A 20,691-nucleotide genomic window follows, 5' to 3' on the forward strand; every position below is an offset into this window, starting at 1 on the left:
GTTTCTGCCTCCCTCTAGAGACGTGCAATGGTGAGGGGCGACCTGGGCTTTTCATGCTGTGGGAAAAGATAGGACCCTGACCTAACAGAAGGCTGAAAAGATGGATGCTTTCTTGGAGGGGAGACTTGCTGGAAGCTGGGCTGCTTCTGAGAGCTCTTGGGGAAAGAGGCAGAGTTTCAGCTCTGCCAACAAAGGGCACAGGCCAGATGTAGGGAAGACCATAACTTCCCTCCTTAGAGACAGAGAATGTTGTTGGCTGATAAGCAGCTGGAGGGCTAGTGCTGTTCAGGTGAGTTTTTGCTTGCAAGTGAACACAGTGCTGTCTACAGATGGTGAGGAGATTGAGAGCACAGCCAAAGCATCTTAGTGCATAGACAGACACAATTGTTACTTTTCTACTGCTGTGACAAAACACTGTGACCAGGCAACTTAGAGAACAAAGAGTTCATTTGGGTTTATGGCTCCAGAGTGTGAGAGTCAATCATGATGGCATGAAGTTAGGGTGGCCGGAGCAGGAAGCTGAGGGTTCACATCTTGAACCACAAGAACAGTTTAAGTTCTCAAAGCCCACCCCCAGTGACGTTCTTTCTCCAGAAAGGCCATACCCCTGAAACCTACCAAGAGTGCCACCCACCAGGGACTAAGCATTCAAATACCCAAGACAATGGGGAATATATCATTCAAGCCACCGCAGCAAGACAGTGCTGTGCCTTCCACACAGCCTTCAAAACAAATCATAAGGGAGACAACACACATGTGAGCCCCGACTCCTATATTAGTCTCATTAAGGACTGGTTTAACAAATTCAGTTTGATGAGTGTTCCTTGTAAGATTATGGCCTGCAGGTATGGTGAGGTAAGCTTTCACACTGACTTTGAACCTTCGATACTCGGTGCACTAGTTGCTCTTGAAGGTGACAAAATACCTGACAGAGGCAACTCAAGGGAGAAAGGGTTTCTTTCGGTTCACAGTTTCAGAAGGTTCTAGACTGTCACAGCAGGTAAAGCATAGAGGTTCATGACAATGGGAGCAGAGGTCCAAGTGCCATTCAGCATGGCTGTAGACAGGAAACCCAGCAAACCAGCCAGCACCGGAAGCAGGTGGGACCTCCCGACTGACTCACCTCCACTAGCTTGTCCACCTCGTGAAGGTTCCATGGCCTTCCTTTAAATACTGCCACAAGTTGCAGACCAGACATTCAAACATGAGCCATTTGGGGACATTTTCCATTCAAATCAAAATACTCTGCCCTTGGTCCCTGAAGCTCATGCCATCTCATAATACAAAAATACATTCAGTCTGATTTCAAAAGTTTCCATAGTCACAACAGTCCCAACACTGTTCAGAAATTTAACATTTCTCCTGAGGCAAAGTCTTAGCTGTGAGCCTCTACAAGAATAAACAGGTCATATATGTTCAGTATTTGGTGGCACAGAGGGAACACTGGGAGGCCAGCAAGATTAGAACAAAGCAAGACCAAGGCAGAGTAGGGAAAACACTAAATCACATAGCTCAGTGTGTGCCCTATGGGGCATACAGTGACATCATTTGGGCTTCAAGGGACTGGGGTAGCCCCTCCCCTTCCATCCCTGACGTACACCTGGGCTCTTTTTCTTCAGGGTCACCTCCAATTACTGCCTATGGCTTTAACAGCATATGTCACCTGCCCCTGGGGTTTCCGGTATCCTGGAGTCCCCACTGAAACTTGGGCTCCACCTCTACAGCCTAATCTAGGAGTCCTTGTGGGGAACTCAACTCTCTCCACGTTTCCTGGCCTTAGACTTTTCTCTGAAATCTCGTAGCAAAGCTGTACAACGCTCATATTCCTTGTGCTTGAAAACTCAGCACCATACAAGCAGCACTAATTTTTTGTTTGTTTGTTTACAGATCAGGATATAGCCAGGATCCCAAAGACTGTGACAGCAATGGATTCTGCACACCCAAAAGGCTTAACCTGGGGTTAATCTGAATGGCCCTATAGGTACTCTTTTGTAGGCACTCTCATTTTTAAATGAGTCTTTCAAATGACCGTTTATACCCTGTAGTATCCAATGGGTGGGATCTTTGCCTCAGGCCTTTCTACTATTGAACCAGGATAAAGCCCTCATTTGTCTTTTACACTGAGGCTTTGCCTGCAGCATTCGCTTGGTCCACTGCTTTAACTCTGTTCAGAATCCATTGCTGAATGATTTACAAATACTCTGTCCACTCTTTGCTCTCAGTGGCTCTCGCTGTAAATCTGGTTAAAAACAGCTGGTGATAACCGTGCCACAGCCTGGGTGCTAGGCTGGCTTGAAATTTCCTCTATCAGATAAACTAGTCCATGACATGAGTAAAATCAATCCAGATTCTTGGTCAGGGTGTAACATGAATGGACCTGAGTCCCATTCCCAATAAGGTCTTCATATCTATGTAAAACCTTATGAGTGAAACCCTTACTGCCCATATTCCCATTGGCATTCTGACAGTCCACAATCCCACCATAACCTACCTTTTAGCAGAACTTACAACAGCCTAGCCACTCTCTAGCCTGCATTTCTAAACCCTTCCAAATTTCTCCTGCAAACCAGCCCCAACAGCCTGAGAACCACATGGTCAGGCTCATTGCAGCAGTGGCCCATAGCTGCTTTTTTTCCCCCATAACTACAAGATCCCTGGCATCAACCTAAAGAGAAAAGGTTTATTTTGGCTTATGGTGCTGAAGTGCCAATCCATCCTTGTGGGGAGACATGTCAGAGTTTGCAGTGATTGGCATGTGTGAGCTGGGCTCTTCTCATTAGTATCAGACAGGAAGCAGGACAAACCAGCTGGAACCAGAAGCATATAACCTTCAAAGGTCTCCCCAGCGGGACTCTTTCTCCTAGCCAGGGCCCACATCCTAAAGGTTCTGCAGCTCTCAAAACAGTGCCATGAACTTGCTGGTACAGGCCTGAAATCCCAACCACTCAGATGACGAAGCAGGAAAACTACATACTCAAGGCCTGTGTGGGATGCAGAATGAGTTCAAGGCTGGCCTGGATGACTTAGTGAGACTGTCTCAGAAAGTAATACTCCTAAGAGGATAACTCATGTTGCCTACCCTGTAAGACAGCCCTGGATTCAATCCCCAGCACTGAAAGGGGAGCAACAGGAGATGGGTGACCGAATGTTCAAACACGAACCTGTAGAGGGTTTTTCTGTTTTGCTGTCTGTGGCTGTGGTAAACAACATGACAGAAAGCAACTTGAGGGAGAGAAGGTTTATCTCAGCTTGCAGTCCATCATCGGCATAAGTGAAGGTGCCACCCCTGGGCAAGAGGTCATGGGTGGTGTAAGAAAACTGGCTGAGTGAGCCGTGGAGGGCAAGCCAGTAAGCAGTGCTTCTCCATGGCTTCTGCTTCAGTTCCTGCCTCTAGGTTCCTGCCTTGAGCTCCAACTCTGACTTTCCTTCAGGATTGACTATAAACTGCAAGCTGAGATAAGTCCATTCCATCTTAAATTGCTTTGGGGCACAGTGTTTTTCATAGCAATAGAAAGCAAAGTAGGATGCAAATTAGTGCTGGAGAGCGGCTGCGGTGTGAGACCCGAGGGAGGGTGGATTGTGGAAGTGTTTGTAACCTATGTTGAAGAACCGTGAGCGGTCAGAGCTTAGTGGGATGTTCTGGGCAGGGTGGGGGGGATGGAAGAGAATACTGACAGAAATGCAGACAATAGAGGCCTGGTTTGTGAAACTTCTGTGGGAAGCAAAGATTCTATCAGGGTTGTTCATAAAATATTTTTAATTAAGAATTTGTGGTTGCTTGAAAGCTGGGACTGAAGAACCAGCTATAATTAATAAGAGACACTGAAGTGAAATCTTTGCTATACTGGCACAATCAGAGCTAGTTAGCTGAAGCTGAAAAAAAATCAGCAGTGGTTAATAACAGACTGCTATCATTGAGGTTTGGTCTTGCTTTGATTTGATTATAGCTATGCCCTGGTTCTTCCTTCTTGGAGTAAGAAAGCATGTAACTTATTTTTGGATTGCAAGGCCCCCCACAGTTAAGAGATTTTGGATGTTTTAAAGAGACTAAATTTTTAAAGTATTTCAACTTTTTAAAGATTGTGGGGCTTTTAAAATTGGAATGTGTTTTAAGTTGTGATAGTAAATGGAAATATTGGGGATAAACAAGTAAGAAAAGGTTATGGTTTAGTAGTGATGTGTTTGTACATCAAGTTGATTAGAGTTTAGTTGTGCCGATTAGAGCCAACCACACACAAACTAGTCATTTGGGAAGAGGGGATGGCAGCTGATTCCATCAGGCTGGCCTGTGGACATTTTCCTTCATTGCTGTTTGGCATGGGAGGGTCCAGTCATTGTGTGCAGTACGATCATGGGCTGGTGGTCCCAGGTTGTATAAGAAATCAAGCTGAGTGATTCTTGAAGAGCAAGGCAGTAAGCAGTGTGCCCTCCCTATGCTCCAGTTCCTGCTTTGGGTTCCTGTCCTGACTTCCTTTCATGGTGGACTGTGAGCTGCAGAGTGAAATAAACCTGTCCTCCCACAGGTTACTCTTGGTGGTGGTGGTTAACAGTCATAGAAAGCATGCTAAGGCAACCGTACTGACTCCTGGTGGTATTTTCTCAATGCCTGTACACAGCCGTGGCAGCAGGGGCTGTGATATCGTCTCATGTCCTGTTTGTGCACGAGTTCCTGATCCAGAGCTATGGCTTGCTCTCACTGCCCCCATATCTCTAGCCTGGAAGTACATCCAAATTCCGAGTTCAAGATATGGAATCTACTGAGTGTGTAGACAGTTTAGCAAATGTGTTGTGGTTTTACTTGGCTGCACTATAATAGTTTTACGTGGCTGCATTATAATCAACTTGCAAGTATTTCGTTTTAAGCCTTCAGGCCTCCCTTACTTTAGGGAATGGATTGGTAATAAAACCGTCTCATTATGAAAGTGGCATTTGCTTTGATGTCTTACACTCCACCATGAAGCAGGCTGAGTATCCCAGTGCTATAACTCTTGAGAGTTTGCTTCAGGCTTCCTTTCTCTGCTCTTCTCCCAGATGGAGGCAATAGAAATGTTGCTTTTAGGCATGGCCTCTCCCTTGCTCCTTGATTTCGTTGGCTTTCTGTCACTGGAATGAAATACTGAGACAATATATTTATAAAGAGAAACGTTTGTTTTCTTTGTAGTTTGGAGGTTCTTATCCAAGATCAGGTAAGCTCAGGGACAGCGTCGTGCTGTGGAAGGAACAAGCAGTGGAGTGAACAAGTTATGTCATGTGCCAGGAAGCAGAGAAGGAGATCATTGGGGAGTCTCAATCTCTTTTGAAGACACACCCTTAAGGGTCTCTCCCAAGACCTCTCCTCCTACAGATTCTATTGTCTATCAATAGCACTGTTGGATCCAAGCCTTAAAAATGTAGGCCTCTGAGGGTTATACCCATATCCCCACAAAAGCCTCCCTTAGACGTGGCTGCAACTCAGGAGACTTATTGCCTCCACAGCATGCCCATGTCCCCATTGGAGCATGTCACACTACTGAATTAGCACGTTGACCTGCTGCCTTGCGTATTCCTACTGGATGGTCTGTGAATACAGGAATGGTGTTTTCCTACCTACCTATACCCCCCCCCCCCGAGCCTAGCGCAGTGCCTGGCACAAAGAGGGCAATGAAGAAGATGGCATCCTTGCCAGTGAGGAGGATCTGACCATCAGGCACTTCATCTGGTTTCCGAGTAGATGGGATGCATTTTCACTGGTCAGTACAGATGATGCAGGAGTTTATGGTGTCTTGAGCCCAGCCTGGATACAGTTGACATGCGCTGAAGCCAGGACTCTGCTCCGTGGGAAGGGAATGCTTCTCTTGGGAACACGTGATACCTGCAGGGTCCATGCTGAGTGCTTCTCTTGCCACCCCCACCCCCAAAGCCAGAAGCAGGGGAATTTGTGGCCCTACGGGGCTGACCCACAAACCATCAGGCCTTTGATTTGTGCATTTATTTTCTGAGCGCTCCTGGGTTCTCCCACGTCCCATGAGGAGAGTAAAGCAATTTAATGGGGGTGCTTAACTCAGCTTGGAAGGACATCCAGGGTGGAGGGGCAGGGTTACTCATCACTTATTGTACCTAATCCTCCTGTGTCACTCAGCCATTCACTGCACTTCTCAAAGGCACAGTTTATTGCTCATTAATCAACAGGAAGAAACAAAGGCCGCACACAAACCCCAGACTCCTTGGAGCCCTCCAGGAACTGCGAAGCTGGCATTTAGGTGGGAGGCATTGCGAGTGTACCTTCTACTCTGTGTAGCTCCTCAGCAGCAAGAACATCACACGGAGACAGTCTTGTGATTTAGCTTTCTCCTCAAATCCTCCGGCCTAGGCAGAGCTTATCGTAATTACGTATAATCACAGAAGCAGCTTGGAGTGAGACTGGGGAGAATCAGACCCGCAGTCCATCTACAGGCCACGGGAGGTTTCCAGGCTGGTTCTGAAGACTTGCACTTACATCCAATTCAACTGTCCAAGAGGGTCTCCACCTCACTTGGGTGGCCCCTCCCTGGCTCCTGGCTTCCCTCCAATCAGCGGCTCTTCAGTGTGTCTCTGGGACAAAGCCTTCTCTCTCTCTGTTCAGTCAGCTGCACATTCTCTGCTTGGCCAGGCTTAATTGCTTGACTCTCTCCTGTTCAGTTCAACCTGCCTGCGTCCCAAGATGTCCGTCATCTGTTCAGGTTTACAGGATGCAATTCCTGTGAGTCCCATGCACTTGCAGCCCTGCCCCAGGACACGGCTGTCCTCCTAGTCCGCTGCCTGTCTACTCTTCTCTGACAAGAGCCCTGAATTGTGGATGAGCGGCTGTCTCCATTCTGTACCTTAATCATGTACTCTGGGTCAGAGATGCGGGCGACCCTACGGCCCGTGAAACAGATGGGGGGTGTGTGTGACTGAGTTTTCTGCTTATTTATGACCTCTTTGACTTCAGAAAAGAAAACATCTGTAGGTCTTATTTCAGAGGCCTTAGCTGTCTTTGTTACTCTGTTCTTTTGTCCCATGGGACTGTAAGGCCATTTATAGCAGGTGCTATAAATTAGGGTTTGTGTCCCCTCCCCCAAGGTCAGATGTGGTGTTATCAGGACTAATTTTAGCATGACTGTGGAACATACACAACTGGGTTTGGTGTTCTCATAGAGGGACCCCAGAGAGCTCCCTGGTTCCACCCACCATGTGAGGGGAGTAGAAAGTCAGACCTCAAGGAATCAGGAACTACATTCTCACCAGACACCAAATCTATCAGCAATATCACTGTGGACTTCCCAGACTCCAAAACTGTGAGGGATAAACGTCGTTGTTTCAGAGCTACACGTTCTGTAGCCTTGCTGTGTGCACAGACTAACAGAGCAAGAGCAGAAAGAATGTCTGTCTGGTGGGGCTGCATGAGCTTCCCGCCAGTGCCTTGGGTCTTTGGGAGGGAACACATTAACAGCGATGGAAGCTGCACAGAGAAGGAGGGCCCACCAGTGGGGAACAAGGTGATAATGAGAAGTTTGCAACTTGTCGAGACAGATGTTGGCTCCTCACAACTTGGGGAGGCCTGTCTTGGTCCACTAGTTGTCTAAGGAGGGCCTCATGGGTCAGGGGAGTGGAAACAAGGCAGATGCACTGTCCCCTCCACCAAGCTATTTAAAGCTGATGATGTGTCTCCTCTTCCTGTGTCGGATCTGGGGACCACAAACACATGGAAAGAGCCTGTAAGTAACTGCCAACTATGGACGCCTTAAAGAATTATATTCTGCCAGGGCTGCTGGTGCAGGCCTCTAGTTCCAGCTACTCAGGAGGATGAGGCAGAAGAACTACAAGTTCAAGGCCTGCTGGAGCAATTAAAATAAAAAGTAAAGGAAGTGTTGGAATTAAAGTGTACTAGGATGTAAGAGGCTCTTGAGTTACTGAATACTGTGTAAACACACACACACACACACACATTCTTTCATTTGTAAACTTATTCCTTGCAAATTCAATATGTTTATGATGTCAGGAATCAAACTCAGTGCTTCAAAGCCTCACTCTTGGGAAACACAGGCTCTATTTCTCTGCTATGGCCCCAACCCATCTCTTCCTTCCATCCCTCTCCTCTCTTTTCCTTCTCTTCCTCTTCCTCCATCATCCTCTTTCCTCCTTCCCTCCCCCTCTCTTTCCCTCTTTCTTTGTGGTACTTGGGATGGCTCCTCATGCTAGGCAAGTGCTCTAGCTGCTTGCATCCCTAGTCATTCCTTCTGAGACAAGGTCTCCCTCTGTAGCCAAAGTGGCTTCAAACTCACTCATCATCCTCCCTCCAAATCCGAAGTGCCAGGATGATACATGCATATAACCACATCCAGATCTCTATATATTACTTTCTATAGACATTAACTTACTATCATTTAATTAAGTATATAAAAATATATATCTATGCAAGTCTAATATAAATTGATACAACAGTGTATCAAAGCCCCATATATTACCACATACAGTAAATAAGTTTTTATGTTTTGCTATTTCTGTTTTTTTTTTCTTTCTTGTTTTGAAGACATTTTTGCTACTGTAAAATGTCAACTATCATGTCATGGTATCTGACATTTTACTTTATTGTAGGCATCCCTGTGAAAAGACACTTTATTATACGGCCACAGCTCCTGGTCCAACGCGACAAAATTAACAATAACTCTTTAATCACGTTTAGTAACCGATCTCCATTCAGATTTCGCTGATTGACATCAACATCTATTTCTTTTTTACAGTTGGTTTATTCGGATGGAGATTCAAACACTCCCTCGTCATGTGCTTTGCAGTCTCCGGCCATCTTCCCTTTTTCATGCTAGCGAGGGAGTAAGGAATAATTGGAGTTTTAACGAGGACACTGGTGATGTAAATGTGTTCTGCACCTTTGCTTCTCAGTCTAATTAAATCTCACGCGAGGCTCCCATTCTATCTGCCCCCCGAGGGCCACAGTGTGCTTTACAGGGCACAGCACAGGGGGAAAGGGTGTCTCATTTTCACTGTGACGGGGATGCTGTCCAAGCCTGTCCATCCTTAGAGGGGGCCTCTGTCTTCTGGGCCTCACGACTGGGGACTATCCGGGCTAAAAGCCTCTGCCTGCTGCCCACACCCAGTGTGGTCTTTCTTTCCCAGTCTTTTTCTTACTCTGAGCTCCTCCCAGGAATGAGAAACAGGTCCTGCAAGGAGCATGTCCTTCCTGGCTTCTAAAAACTCCTCTTTTCTTTCCATCTCTTTTTTACCCCTCCCCCCTACACGCACATACTACAAGCTTTCATATAAGAAAAAGCCCGAGCTGGGTAGGGTTCAGGGTGGAGTGGAGACCCTAGCATGGGTGTCTGGGTTGCTTCTCCAGCAGTACCAACAGGAAAGCCCAGACATCATGCTCCTCCCTCTGCTTGTATGTTACAGTCACCCGAGGCCAGATAGCACAAGCCTGGCTATCACAGGCACATGGGAAGGGGCATGATGAAAACCACAAGCTAGACTTGAGGTCCTGTGACTTGTTCTGGGTGCTACAACAAAGCAAAGGAGTCCAGAAGGGTCCTCCTGGGCTGAAATTTCCTGTGACTAATTTCTTCCATTTACCCTAACACATCCAAGCAGATGTCCCACATCTTGCCATCAGTTTTGTACCTTTTTGTCTGTAAAATGGGCTGACAGCAGACACACGCTTTATAGGTCATGGGTCTGTGGATAAAGCTGGAGCCTCAGACCCTAAGTCGCCAGCCACAAGCTCAGTTGCTGCTGGCTGGGGGTTGAGTATCAGCCTGCTGTTGATCTGGAGGCTTGCCTGCCACCCGTGAGTTAATTTCAAGCCTGAGGAGCCTGAGGTTCAGGGGGCTTCTCATACTTGTCTCATCAATGCTCCTATGCGCAACATGAGCACAACTGTCTCTGCATCTTCCCGTCTACCCTCCATCCCTCACGCCTTCTGAGGCTCTGAGAATTCCGAGGGGTCTGCCGCTAAGACTCAGCAGTGTCTGCGTGTTCTGTAGGGAATGCTGTCAAGAGAGGAGGCAGAAGGGATGTTCCAGGATCTTCCCACAATGCTGCCGGGTCACTTCATCTCAGGCTCGTTGAATGGAGTGAGATGAGAGCCTTAATCCGCTCTTGAAATTCCAGCCCCGGCCATCCTGTACCATCCTCCTGAGCTCTGAAAAGGATTGCTGGGGGGTCTCCTCCAGGACATCATGGATGCTAGTGTGCGACCATGCCTTGAACTTGCCCACTCCCAATGTCTGTTCTCAGTTCCCATCTCCTGGTCTCCTCGGGTAGAAGCCGGTCACTGCCTCAACCATCCAATCATGTTTCTTAAGCAGAAGCCGTGTGTCAGGATCAGCCTTTGCCCAGGGAGTGCAGGTGGAATGCACAGGACAATATGGCTGCCATCCGGTGGGGGAGTACTGGGACAGGAGTAGTCATTAAAGCCAGTCATTAAGCATGGTAAGAAGGTACAGAAAAGGCCAGCCAAGGAGACAGGCTGTCTAATGCTGCCTCAGGAAACAGCGGCTTTCTGCGGGATGAGTATGGACTCTGTAGATGGGGCTTCATTCGGTCAGTAACCTCAAGCGTTTATAGGTCTGTTAGAGACACCGGTGGGAGGGACGGTATTCCATAAGGAGGGACAGCACAGGGGAGGTAAGGGTCCGGGAAGACATGTCTGCTTGGGGATTTCTATGGTTCCGGAGGTTTCCATATGGCTAGGAGACTCCAGGCTTGCCACTGTAGTCCAGCTACAGGGCCTGGACCAGAAAGCAGCTGCTTCTCTTTAGTCCCGTCTTGGTGCATGAACTAACCTATGCGGAGGTGCGTGCTGTGTCCCCCTCTCCACCAGTGCAAAGTTACGGCAGCCTACTCTAAGCTCAGTTTGCTTGGTAAGATCTGTCCCCCCATTATCTTGGCTTTCTGTGTAGCCGAGAAACCTTTTACATTGCTGTCAGGCAATGGCCAAAGCCTCTGTGTGGCCAGCTTGTGCTGTTTACATTGAGGGGAGGAAGACAGAGCCCCCAGGAACTCAGTGGCCTGGGTACCGCTTCTTTATAGAGACATTCTAGAGAGAGTCATCAGGAGCTAGGAGTCAATCCAGCTGCACGGCTGGTGGGTCGCAGTGGGTTCCCGCTTCTACCTGCATTCCTGAAGCATTCACTGCTAATTAATTTCTGAATTACACAACAATGCACTCGCTAACTGCACAGGGGGAAGCACAGCAGCTCTAACGGGGTCCTTATGTATTGTACAAGCAAGTCTAATAGATGCTTCCAGGATGAGAGAGGGGGAGGGTAGAAGAAAGGCGGGGGCAAGAGAGGAGAGGAGGCAAATGTGGGGCTGGGGAAGAAGAGCCCTGGCCGACACACGACACACCCCTTCTTGCTCGGGAGCAAGGCAGCTCTCCGAGGCCCACAGCAGCCCTTCCGGGAGCTGCACATCAACCTCTGAGCTCAGGCAGGAAGGGCCTCCTTGGGAACTGTGCCAACTGTGCAAACACCAGCACAGAAATGTAAATAATAACATGCAGACTCAATGCAAACATAATTATAGCCCAGCATTAGGAGGAGAGCGACTCGCTGGGAACCTGCGTGTCTTCACATCTCAAAGTCCCAATTTACATGGTGGTGATTAAAGCACAGGCTCTGGGCTGCTCTCTCCCTTTCTTTTCACTGCCACCTGGAATTTTTTTTTTTTTTTTTTTTTTTTTAATTTACAGCACTTTGGACACCATATAAAAATGAACAGTTTTGTATCATGTGGTAATACCCGGGCTATCAAATGCTATTAGGCTCGGTGCCCTTCTGAGGCTAATAAACAGTAATGAGCATTACTGAGGGCCTACTATGTGCTAGGAAGCATTTCAGGCAGCAGGGCCTTGAATAGAATAAGATGGGAGGAGCCTCAAGCATTGAAAGGAATGCAGGAGGAGGTATGGGCTAGGATCATGCAGCCTAGGGAACCCAAGCCTTGTCTCAGGATCTCCGGGGGCCTGGTGGGACAGTGGAGACTGGAGCAGGAGTCACCTCCCTAAGCTGTGAGGCCGGAGGAGCTAGAGCTGATCTTCTAGATTCCGGTTCCCGGCAGACGATTAGGCATGGAGTTATGGGTGTTACCCTGAGTGTGGGCTGTCCCCACCCTGTTCTTTGAAGGGGCAGAAGCCAGACCAGTCATCTGAACGGAAGAACTGGAATGGGACACATTTAAATAGTCGAGAGAGTAGTGGATGAAATGAGAACTTCAAGGTTCCACGGAGGTACCTGCTGCGGGAGTTTAGTGAACAAAGGGTTGGAAATATTATCATTGACTGGACCTTGCCTAACGGTCTAGACTGGAGCATCATTGCTCCTGAGTAGCTGGGGGCACAGACACACACCGCCACCCAGCCATCGCCAGGGTTATTAACACTTAGGAACTCATTGGGAAGATCCCAGGAAGTTGAACCTCTGACCACTATGGAGCCGGGTCTTGAGGAGGGAGCAGCTATGTGTGTAAGGAGGCCGAAGCCGCACATTACTGAGAATGTTGCAGTGGGTTTGACTGCTGCTGGTGTCCCCTACTGACAGTCTCCTGCAGCCAGGTCTCCCGTGGAATTCCGTCAGAGGCAGCTTCAGGAGCCAGTGCCTCTCAAGAGCTTGAAATTCAATCTGCTGCCATTGTTTTGTTTGTTTGTTTGTTTGTTTGTTTTGTGTTCGAGCACCCACAAGGTGCTAGGCACTTTCTAGGCTCGGAGTCTCTGTCATCTCTGGAGAGTCACATTCAAGTTGAGGGAAGGACAACAAAAGAGGAAATTCTCTCTCTCACATATACACATGTGTACACACATCATATATTATAAGAAAAGAAATAAAACATTGGTGGGAAAGAAGAAAGGGAGTGTGTGTGTGTGTGTGTTCACTTTTAAGTAGACAGTTCTGGAAAGGCAACTCTGAGATTATGGCACTTGGATAAAGACATGGGAAACACAAGGAACCTGCTTCATGCCATTTAGATGAGTGTTGCAGGTTGAGACAGCACAAGAAACACGGACACAGCAGGTCTGAAGAAGAGCAAGGAGGGAGGTGGGAAGGGGGAGCAAGATCAAATCAGGTCTTTGCTCTGGTTTGAGTGACAGTGCCCTATCAGAATTCACGTGGAATCCCCTGATTTCCACTGTGGTGCTACTTGAGATGAGAACCTTTGGGAGAGTGATGAAGCCATGAGGGCGCCCCTTGTGAAGGGATCTGTGCCTTTCCGCCAGGGGAGGACACTGCGAGAGAGCCCTCACCAGACACGAAGCTTGCCCCATCATGGCTTTCTCCCCCATGAGAAGTTTCTGTGATAAATTACTCCATTTCACGTGCTGTGTCAAAGCATAAACAGGCAGGAACACAAGTCTCTGGAGGGTTCAGGCTAGAGTGACAAAGCTCCACCTTGTCAGTATTGGCTGGCTGGTGACCAGAAACGAGTTGAGGGGCAGCAGAGATACGGCCAGGAGGCTGTGGTCACAACCCATGTGAGAGGGAACAACTGTGTGGGACAATCTACACTTACAGAGATAGGGTCAAACTCTGGACGTGCTTATAAAGGAAGATTAACCAAAGCCTCCTGCACACTGAAAATAAAGGAAAAACAGGATGCTAATGCTTTTAGCAGGGTTTTCCTGTTATTAAGTGAGAATTTGTTTGTCTGTTTTTAATATTTCAGTAATCTGTGGTGATACAATGACAATAAAGACTTTATTTTAGTTCATTAGAAGAGAACTAACCTGAAGAATACAGGCATTAATAATAATCTGAGGTATATAAGTTGTGTTTTAATAACTCAAAATATTTGCATTTTTTTAGTACTCCTGTAGAGACAGAAATTCTTATTTCTCATTTGGGCCCTTGGAGTTGAATGATCTGTGCATATCCTGAGTTGCCATTTTCTTACTATGCTCGCCTCCATTCCTTGCTCATTCAGAATTATTCAAACCCCATTTACCTGTGGGTGACCTCCCCATTGTGAGCTTCGAGGGCCATAACTGTCCTCATTTTCCTCCCTCATGATTTTCCTAGGCTTCAGCTTCTTTCTGCTTTTCAGTGATCGTTAATATCCATGTCAACGCTTTCAGTGAGCTCTTGAAGGCATTTCTAGAAAAGATGAACTCCCAGAAGAAGAGCCACCCTGGCTGTCTGCTGGGGACCAAATCAAAGCTGGGGAAGGATAATGCCAGCTGAGCATCAGCATTCTCCCTTCTCTCCCTTCTCGCTACTGAGATGAGAATAAGCGGCCACAGAACCGCCTGCTGCCAGGAGCCACCCAGTGCTGCTGAGCCGCCCGCTGCCACAGAGCCGCCCACTGCCACGGAGCCGCTCACTGCTGTTGTAGGGAAGGATGGAGAGACTACACCCTCTCAAGCCGTGAACCAAAATAAATCCTTCCTCTCCCAAGTTGCAGCAAAAAGAGAAGTAACTAATGGACCTCTTCAGGCTTCTGTTGTCAGGCTCCTTGATGCTCTCCCATCGCCACATCATCCGCTCCTCCCCAGTTTCTGTTACATGTCCTTTTTAGTTTTGATCTACCTTTGAAAGCCCCTGAGGTGGTTCTTCAGCCTGAAAGAAAGAGAAGGCTTGACCGGAGAGAAAGGCACTGTGGGAATGGGCTGGACTTCTCCATGTCCCCCTCTATAGTTATTCCTCTTTTTGCCACCCCCCCCATCCAAGATTACACTTAATGCTACCACCCTGCCATCCAGCCACAACATTTTTGATTACTTCTCTTTCTTGTTCTCAGGGCTCCCCTCCCACGAGTCAACTTAGAGCCAACTTTCTTTCTTGTCTCTTCTAACTTTTTTTTCCTTCCCCATAGCACCAACTCAGGCCATCACCCTATTTCTCCTGGCCTGGAGAAGGCAGGCTTCCCTGAAGTCTGGAATAGGACAGGACCTTTCATGGAGGCAGCCAGAAGTCTCCCATACCTAGCTAGGTTTCTGCAGGCTGAAGGAGTACTTCCTCTGCTGTCTAACATCAGCATTTGCTTCCCACTGAGTTCCGTGGGCCCTGGCATCCTGAGGCCACTTTCTCTCTAACTACCTCTCTCAGGACTCCCTTTGTTAGTCTTTTTCACCAGTGGGACCAGGCCCAGCTGCCCTAAGCTCATGTTTTCTCTTGTCCCTAATGCTGTCTGAGCTTTGGGGGAGAGAGTGGTGTCTTTCTGGCTCCTGGCAGGGTTAGGATGTTCATCCATTTTCTGATTCCCCTGCTTTTCCTCCAATTAGAGATTTAGAGAATTAGAGATTGCCTGCCTCAGGGATGTACCCCATGGACTACCCAAGATGTGTTTACATAGCTCCAACGCTGTCTACCCTTGGGACCAGCGGCATATGAGTCTGTGGTCTCTGGGTTGCCTTCAGGAAAGACCACCTCATTCTATACTCTTGCCCTCCTTTTCTAGGCTCTTCATGCAGCCTGTGGCTCTCTTATACACTCCAGGGGTGCTGGTTATTCAGTTTGAATTCAGCATCTGCAAATTCATCGAGGCCAACTTGCAAATGTGTGGAATGCAACATGCTGAGAGCATTGTGCTGGAGACGTGTGTTCAGCACACACGAGGCCTTGGGCTTACCTCCTTTCTCTTGGGGTGGTTCCCCTCCCTGTTAGCAGTTCTTCCTGGCAGGTGTCCCATGGCTCTGGCATCTTCAACATCTTGGGATCTCCAATGAAATCCAGGCTTCACACAATGGCCTCAGTGGGCCTCTACTCTGGGACACTCCAGCCACACAGCTGGTCTCAGTGGCTTTCCTTTGTCATGGAGGGGTATTCCCTAACTCCTTTCTTGTATCCTTGACTCTAAGGCCAGAACCACATGGCCAAAGCTGCCCAGTTATGCTACTTGCAGGGACTGGATCATGGCCCCCTTGTTCAGTCACATCGTCACCAGCCTTCTGTTTTCAATGGTTTCCCTCACTGGCTCTGTAGACCAGGCTGGCCTTGAATTCAGTCTGCCTTCCTAGTGCTGGGATTAAAGGCCTGTGACACCAAGCCCAGTCCTAAGATTTTCTTTAATTCCTGTTCACAAGCTTAGCTGGGTGAGGTCTTGCTCTGATACCACCACATCAGGATTTTCTTTAATCTGTTTATCTCCTTGAACACAGAATTTAGCTCTGCTAAAATTTCTGGTACCTCCTTTCTCCTCAAACTGTACATTTTGTATTTTTTCCTTGATCAGCTTGCTCCTTTTTATTATGTATCTGCATAGGAGTGACCAACCACTAATAACCAGAGGACACAGTCAGTACTAGTCTATTTTAAACTCTCTTCTGCCATCAGGCAATGGTGCTGCCTGCTTTAATCCCAGCACTTGGGAGGCAGAGGCAGGTGGATCTCTATGAGTTTGAGGCCACTCTGGTCTACAGATCAAGTTCCAGGACAGCCAAGGCTACACAGAGAAACCCTGCCTCAAAAAAACAAAAAGAAAAAAAAATCAACAAAACAAAACAAAACAAAAAATTTCCTCTTCCAAAGCTGTTACTTCATAACTCTTAGGCAGATTTTTTTTTTTTTTGACAAGGGAAGAAATTAGGCACATTCTTGACCAAAATATCACAAGAATAGTCTCCAGGCTACATAATAATATTCTCCTCTGAAACCTCTTGGGACAGGTCCCCATAGTTCAAATCACCCTCATGGTGAAGAGACACCAGGACCATAACAACTCTTTTTTTTTTTTAATAGGCAAATGCTCACTTCAATCATAATTCAAAACTGCTTCTCATGGTAACATAGACGTTTCATAGCTGAGAACTAGGCGAGGCATTATATTTTATGATAAACTAATTTTTTATTAAATAGTGATCAAAACCAGGTTTACATTCTCACCATAAAAAGAATTACTTTTATTGGCAATATCTAAGCTTCTTGAAAAAGCTGAATTGGCTAATATGACAGGGTGACGAGCCTACAGGCAGTCTGTCACGCTCTGGCTTCAACTGAAGTGACGAAGACACCGCTTTCCCTTGCTTATGCTGACCACAGAAGGCTTCTCTCACTAATCTATAGACAGACAGGTGGATACGTGGTATCAAAGAACACATTTTTAAATCTTTTCGCTGTTATTAAAAGTTTTAACAAAGTCCATAAAGTGTTATTAAATTCTACCTGCTATACAAGAACCATCTCTTCCCATGCTGCAGTAATCATTTTAATACGTACAAAAGCAGAATTCTTACTAAGAAAGACCTAGATAGAGACAGCAAGCTTGTAATAAACCTAAAGAAACATAGTGGTGGGGAAGATTTCAGAAATGCCTCCTGATATAACTCAGGCTGCCCCCACCCCTTGCCAGACAGAGCCGGGAGTGATATATAACTACAGACATGCTGCAGAGCCTCAAGTGACGACTTATAAACTGTAAGAAAACACAGCACGTTCTTCAGGAGTGGCGCAAGGGCTCCTGAGGACCCTTTGCTGAAGGACAGAGGGGCTTTGATGAGGCCAGAATCACAAAATAGGTTGTGGTCCTTCATGTAACCTGTTAAAGGTTCTCCATGCGCAAGCTGAATACGACAACCTGCTTGCAGGACTGAGGGTGCTAGCGGTCCTTTCCTGCTACTGCACTTGGCTGCTTGCAGCACTTGGATGCAAACGCTTAACTGGTGCTAATCGGGAGAGGCCCAGGATGGCTCTGACTTGGGGACTTGGGGTGGTGCTCCTGCCAGTGAACTGCTGCTGGAGCTTCTGCTCCCGGAGGGAGGCGGCTGGTGGGACCCACATGGGCCTCTTGCCTTCAGATGAAGGGCTGCACATGTTTGCTGGTTTCCTAGTGGTCTCTGAAGAAAGACCAACAGCTTGGGGTAAAGATGGAGATCCTGACCTGAGGGAAGCTGGAGCCGGCTCTGGTGCCTCACATTTGGGTTTTGGGATTTTGTGTCCTTCCTTCTTTCCTTCCTTCCTTCCTTCCTTCCTTCCTTCCTTCCTTCCTTCCTTCCTTCCTTCCTTCCTTCCTTCCTTCCTTCCTTCCTTCCTTCCTTCCTTCCTCCTCCCTCCCTCCCTCCCTCCCTCCCTCCCTCCCTCCCTCCTTCCTTCCTTCCTTTCCCACTGTGGCTTCTTTTTTCTACATTGCTTTCTTCTTTGTTTCTCATGTTTTCTCACAGCACAGTCCTCATCACTTTCTTCACTATCATCAAAATCAGAATCACTCTCTGAATCTCCACCAGTTGCAGTGTCTGGCTCAGTGTCAATAGCACCGCTGCCATCGCTGCCTTCCGAAAGCACCCTCCTCCTTCGAGCCCCAGCTTCAGACATTGCTGTTCTCTCCCCTTCAACACCGACGGCATCCCCCTCCATGATCTTATCCAAATCTTTATCATCACTGTCTACACTGCAGTTAGAAACACGACATTTATCCGTTATTTCTGTTTTCCTATCGCCTTGTTTGTCAGTGATTTTCTCTTGAGACTTCTTCACTTGGTTGCTGAGTGCTGGAAGTTCCTTGATAAAGCCAGAGCAACTTCTAGGCTTCATGGAAGACCTTGTCATCTAAAGCCACCCTTTTTTTTTTTAAGGGGGTTTTGTTGGTAAGATGTCTTCTTTTTGGACATTCTTCAAGTTAGGTTTTGGTTTGCCTTGCTTTAACTCCTTTGGCACTGTTTTGGATTTGTTGTTTATAGGCATGGTTGCAGAAATAAAATCATCATCAGAGTCGCTACCAGACCTCTCAAACTGTGAGTAATTGACTATTTCTTTTTGTTGTTGTTGTTTTTTAATTTCTGGTAGGGAGCACCATGGTGTCCTTCCACAGCTTATAGCTGCAGCGCTCTGTGGATGGAGAGCAGCAACTCTTACATAGAAAAGCATTTAGTTGGGGCTGACTTACAGGTCAGAGGCTTAGACCATTATCATCATGGTAGGCAGCATGGCGGCATGCAAGCAGACACGGTGCTAGAGAAGGAGCTGAGAGTTCTACATCCGGATAGGTAGGCGCAGGAAGAGAGGGTGAGCCACTGACGTGGATTAAGGATCTGAAACCTCAAAGCTCACTGCCAGTGACACACTTCTTCCAACAAGGTCACAGCTCCTCATCCTTTCAAATAATGCCACTCCATATGAGCCTATGGGGGCCATTTCATTCAAACCACCACATGGTCCCTATGTTTTCTTATCTGGAAATGAGAGAAACTGCAGTGAGTTCACTGAGTTGGGTGATCAGGATGATAGCTGCATCTCCTGCATTCGGATCAGTGCCCAGAATGCAGCAGACAGTCCGTGGAATTTAGTTATTGACTCTTATCGGTGCCAGGGAAAGTTGGAGAGGGTAGAGCTCAAGCCTGTGGCTGTCCACACAGCCGTCATCACCCCACCCACTGCCCCAGCACAGCACTCTTCAGCTGTGGTCCCATACAGGGCTCACTCTGAGTTATGCCCCTCTGCTCAGAGCATTCCCTTGTCCTTTGAGATTCCCAGTTTTCCCCTAGGAGCCCTAGACAAGCAAAGGACAAAGTCAAGCAATGAGGGGTTTATCTCCACTCATGCTGTGGAGAACCTAGTGAGGTCAGCCATGTTTCCCCAGCCATGTTGCTCATTGCAGGCTGGAGTTTTCCCCAGACAAGCTTGCTCCAGTGTGCTTGGGCTTGTCTCTACTCAGTGCTTAGAAATCCACGGGTTTATCTACAGGACTAATGAATTCCGCCAACTTGATAATCAGCAGGCATGGGAGAGTCACCCAGAGCTAATTCTTTCTAGAGTGTGTGGTAATTAGTTTAAAATGACTTATTTAGTAAGATGTAATGGTAAGGGTAATGTTTCTCCCCAGATGATGAGCCTATTAGTTGTATAGGTGAGGCAGAGAACAGGGAAGTCACACAGTGGGGGTGTCTTGGAGGGCTTTCTCTTCCTCAGCCCGTTAGTTCTGCCTTGAGTGGGAGATGGATTGGTTTCTGCCTCTAGGATAGAATGACAGCCAGAGCTTGCTTCCCTCTGAGAGACATAACCACATCAGCCAGCTGTTTTCTTTGTGCTTCATTGGGTGAGATCACACCCCTTAAAAGCACCCCCACACCCCATAAAGCCAGCACTATCACCAGCTCTTCAGCCCAAGAGCTGTTGAAGCTATGTCCACTTACCCACAAGGATCACTGACTCTAAACTCCAACTCTATCTTTTAATAAAGATCTCTGCCCTTTCCATTTGACCATGGTGACCATGACAACCGATGGATGCCTATAAACCAGGAATTCAGGCAAAGGCTGTGGCCCTAATAGACACTGGAGTGAGTTCAGAGTCTAAATATGACACTGAATTTCAGATCTCTCCTGCCCCCTCTTAGCAGTGTTTTGGATGACCTGGTCAACTTCAATGACAATGGTAGCCTCCTGTAAGCCCCAAGGCTTTCTTTCCCTACCATGCACAGGGGACATTAGAGACGCCATGGTGGCTCACACCTAATGGATTTACATAGCACACTTTGCACTTGACTTTAGTGTCTATGTCTTGCTACTTCTTTTTCACTCACAATAACCTGGTCCTTTATTCAGTCTCATGGGGTTCTTTAATCTATTTCTGGGATTAAATTTGGGATTAATAAATCACATGTAAAGGTTGACAGTTGCTAAAACTCCACCCTTTAATGTTCCTTCCCTTTCTCCTTCATAGAAACCCATGTCTTCTTCCCACACTCAGTTTGGGAGGTGCCCATGGAGAGCTGAGGATCTTTAGAGGTAAGAAAATGCTGTCCAATGACCGAAAA

The 20,691-nt window shown here is 47.4% G+C and overlaps 1 pseudogene; it reads right to left on the reverse strand.

Annotated features, from left to right (window-relative positions):
• Positions 1-17,555: 17,555 nt before the first annotated feature.
• LOC110546673 (RAD51-associated protein 1-like) lies at positions 17,556-20,374 on the reverse strand (annotated as a pseudogene).
• Positions 20,375-20,691: the final 317 nt, after the last annotated feature.

Source organism: Meriones unguiculatus, chromosome 11, assembly GCF_030254825.1.
Source record: "Meriones unguiculatus strain TT.TT164.6M chromosome 11, Bangor_MerUng_6.1, whole genome shotgun sequence".
In the NCBI taxonomy this organism is placed as follows: Eukaryota; Metazoa; Chordata; class Mammalia; order Rodentia; family Muridae; genus Meriones; species Meriones unguiculatus.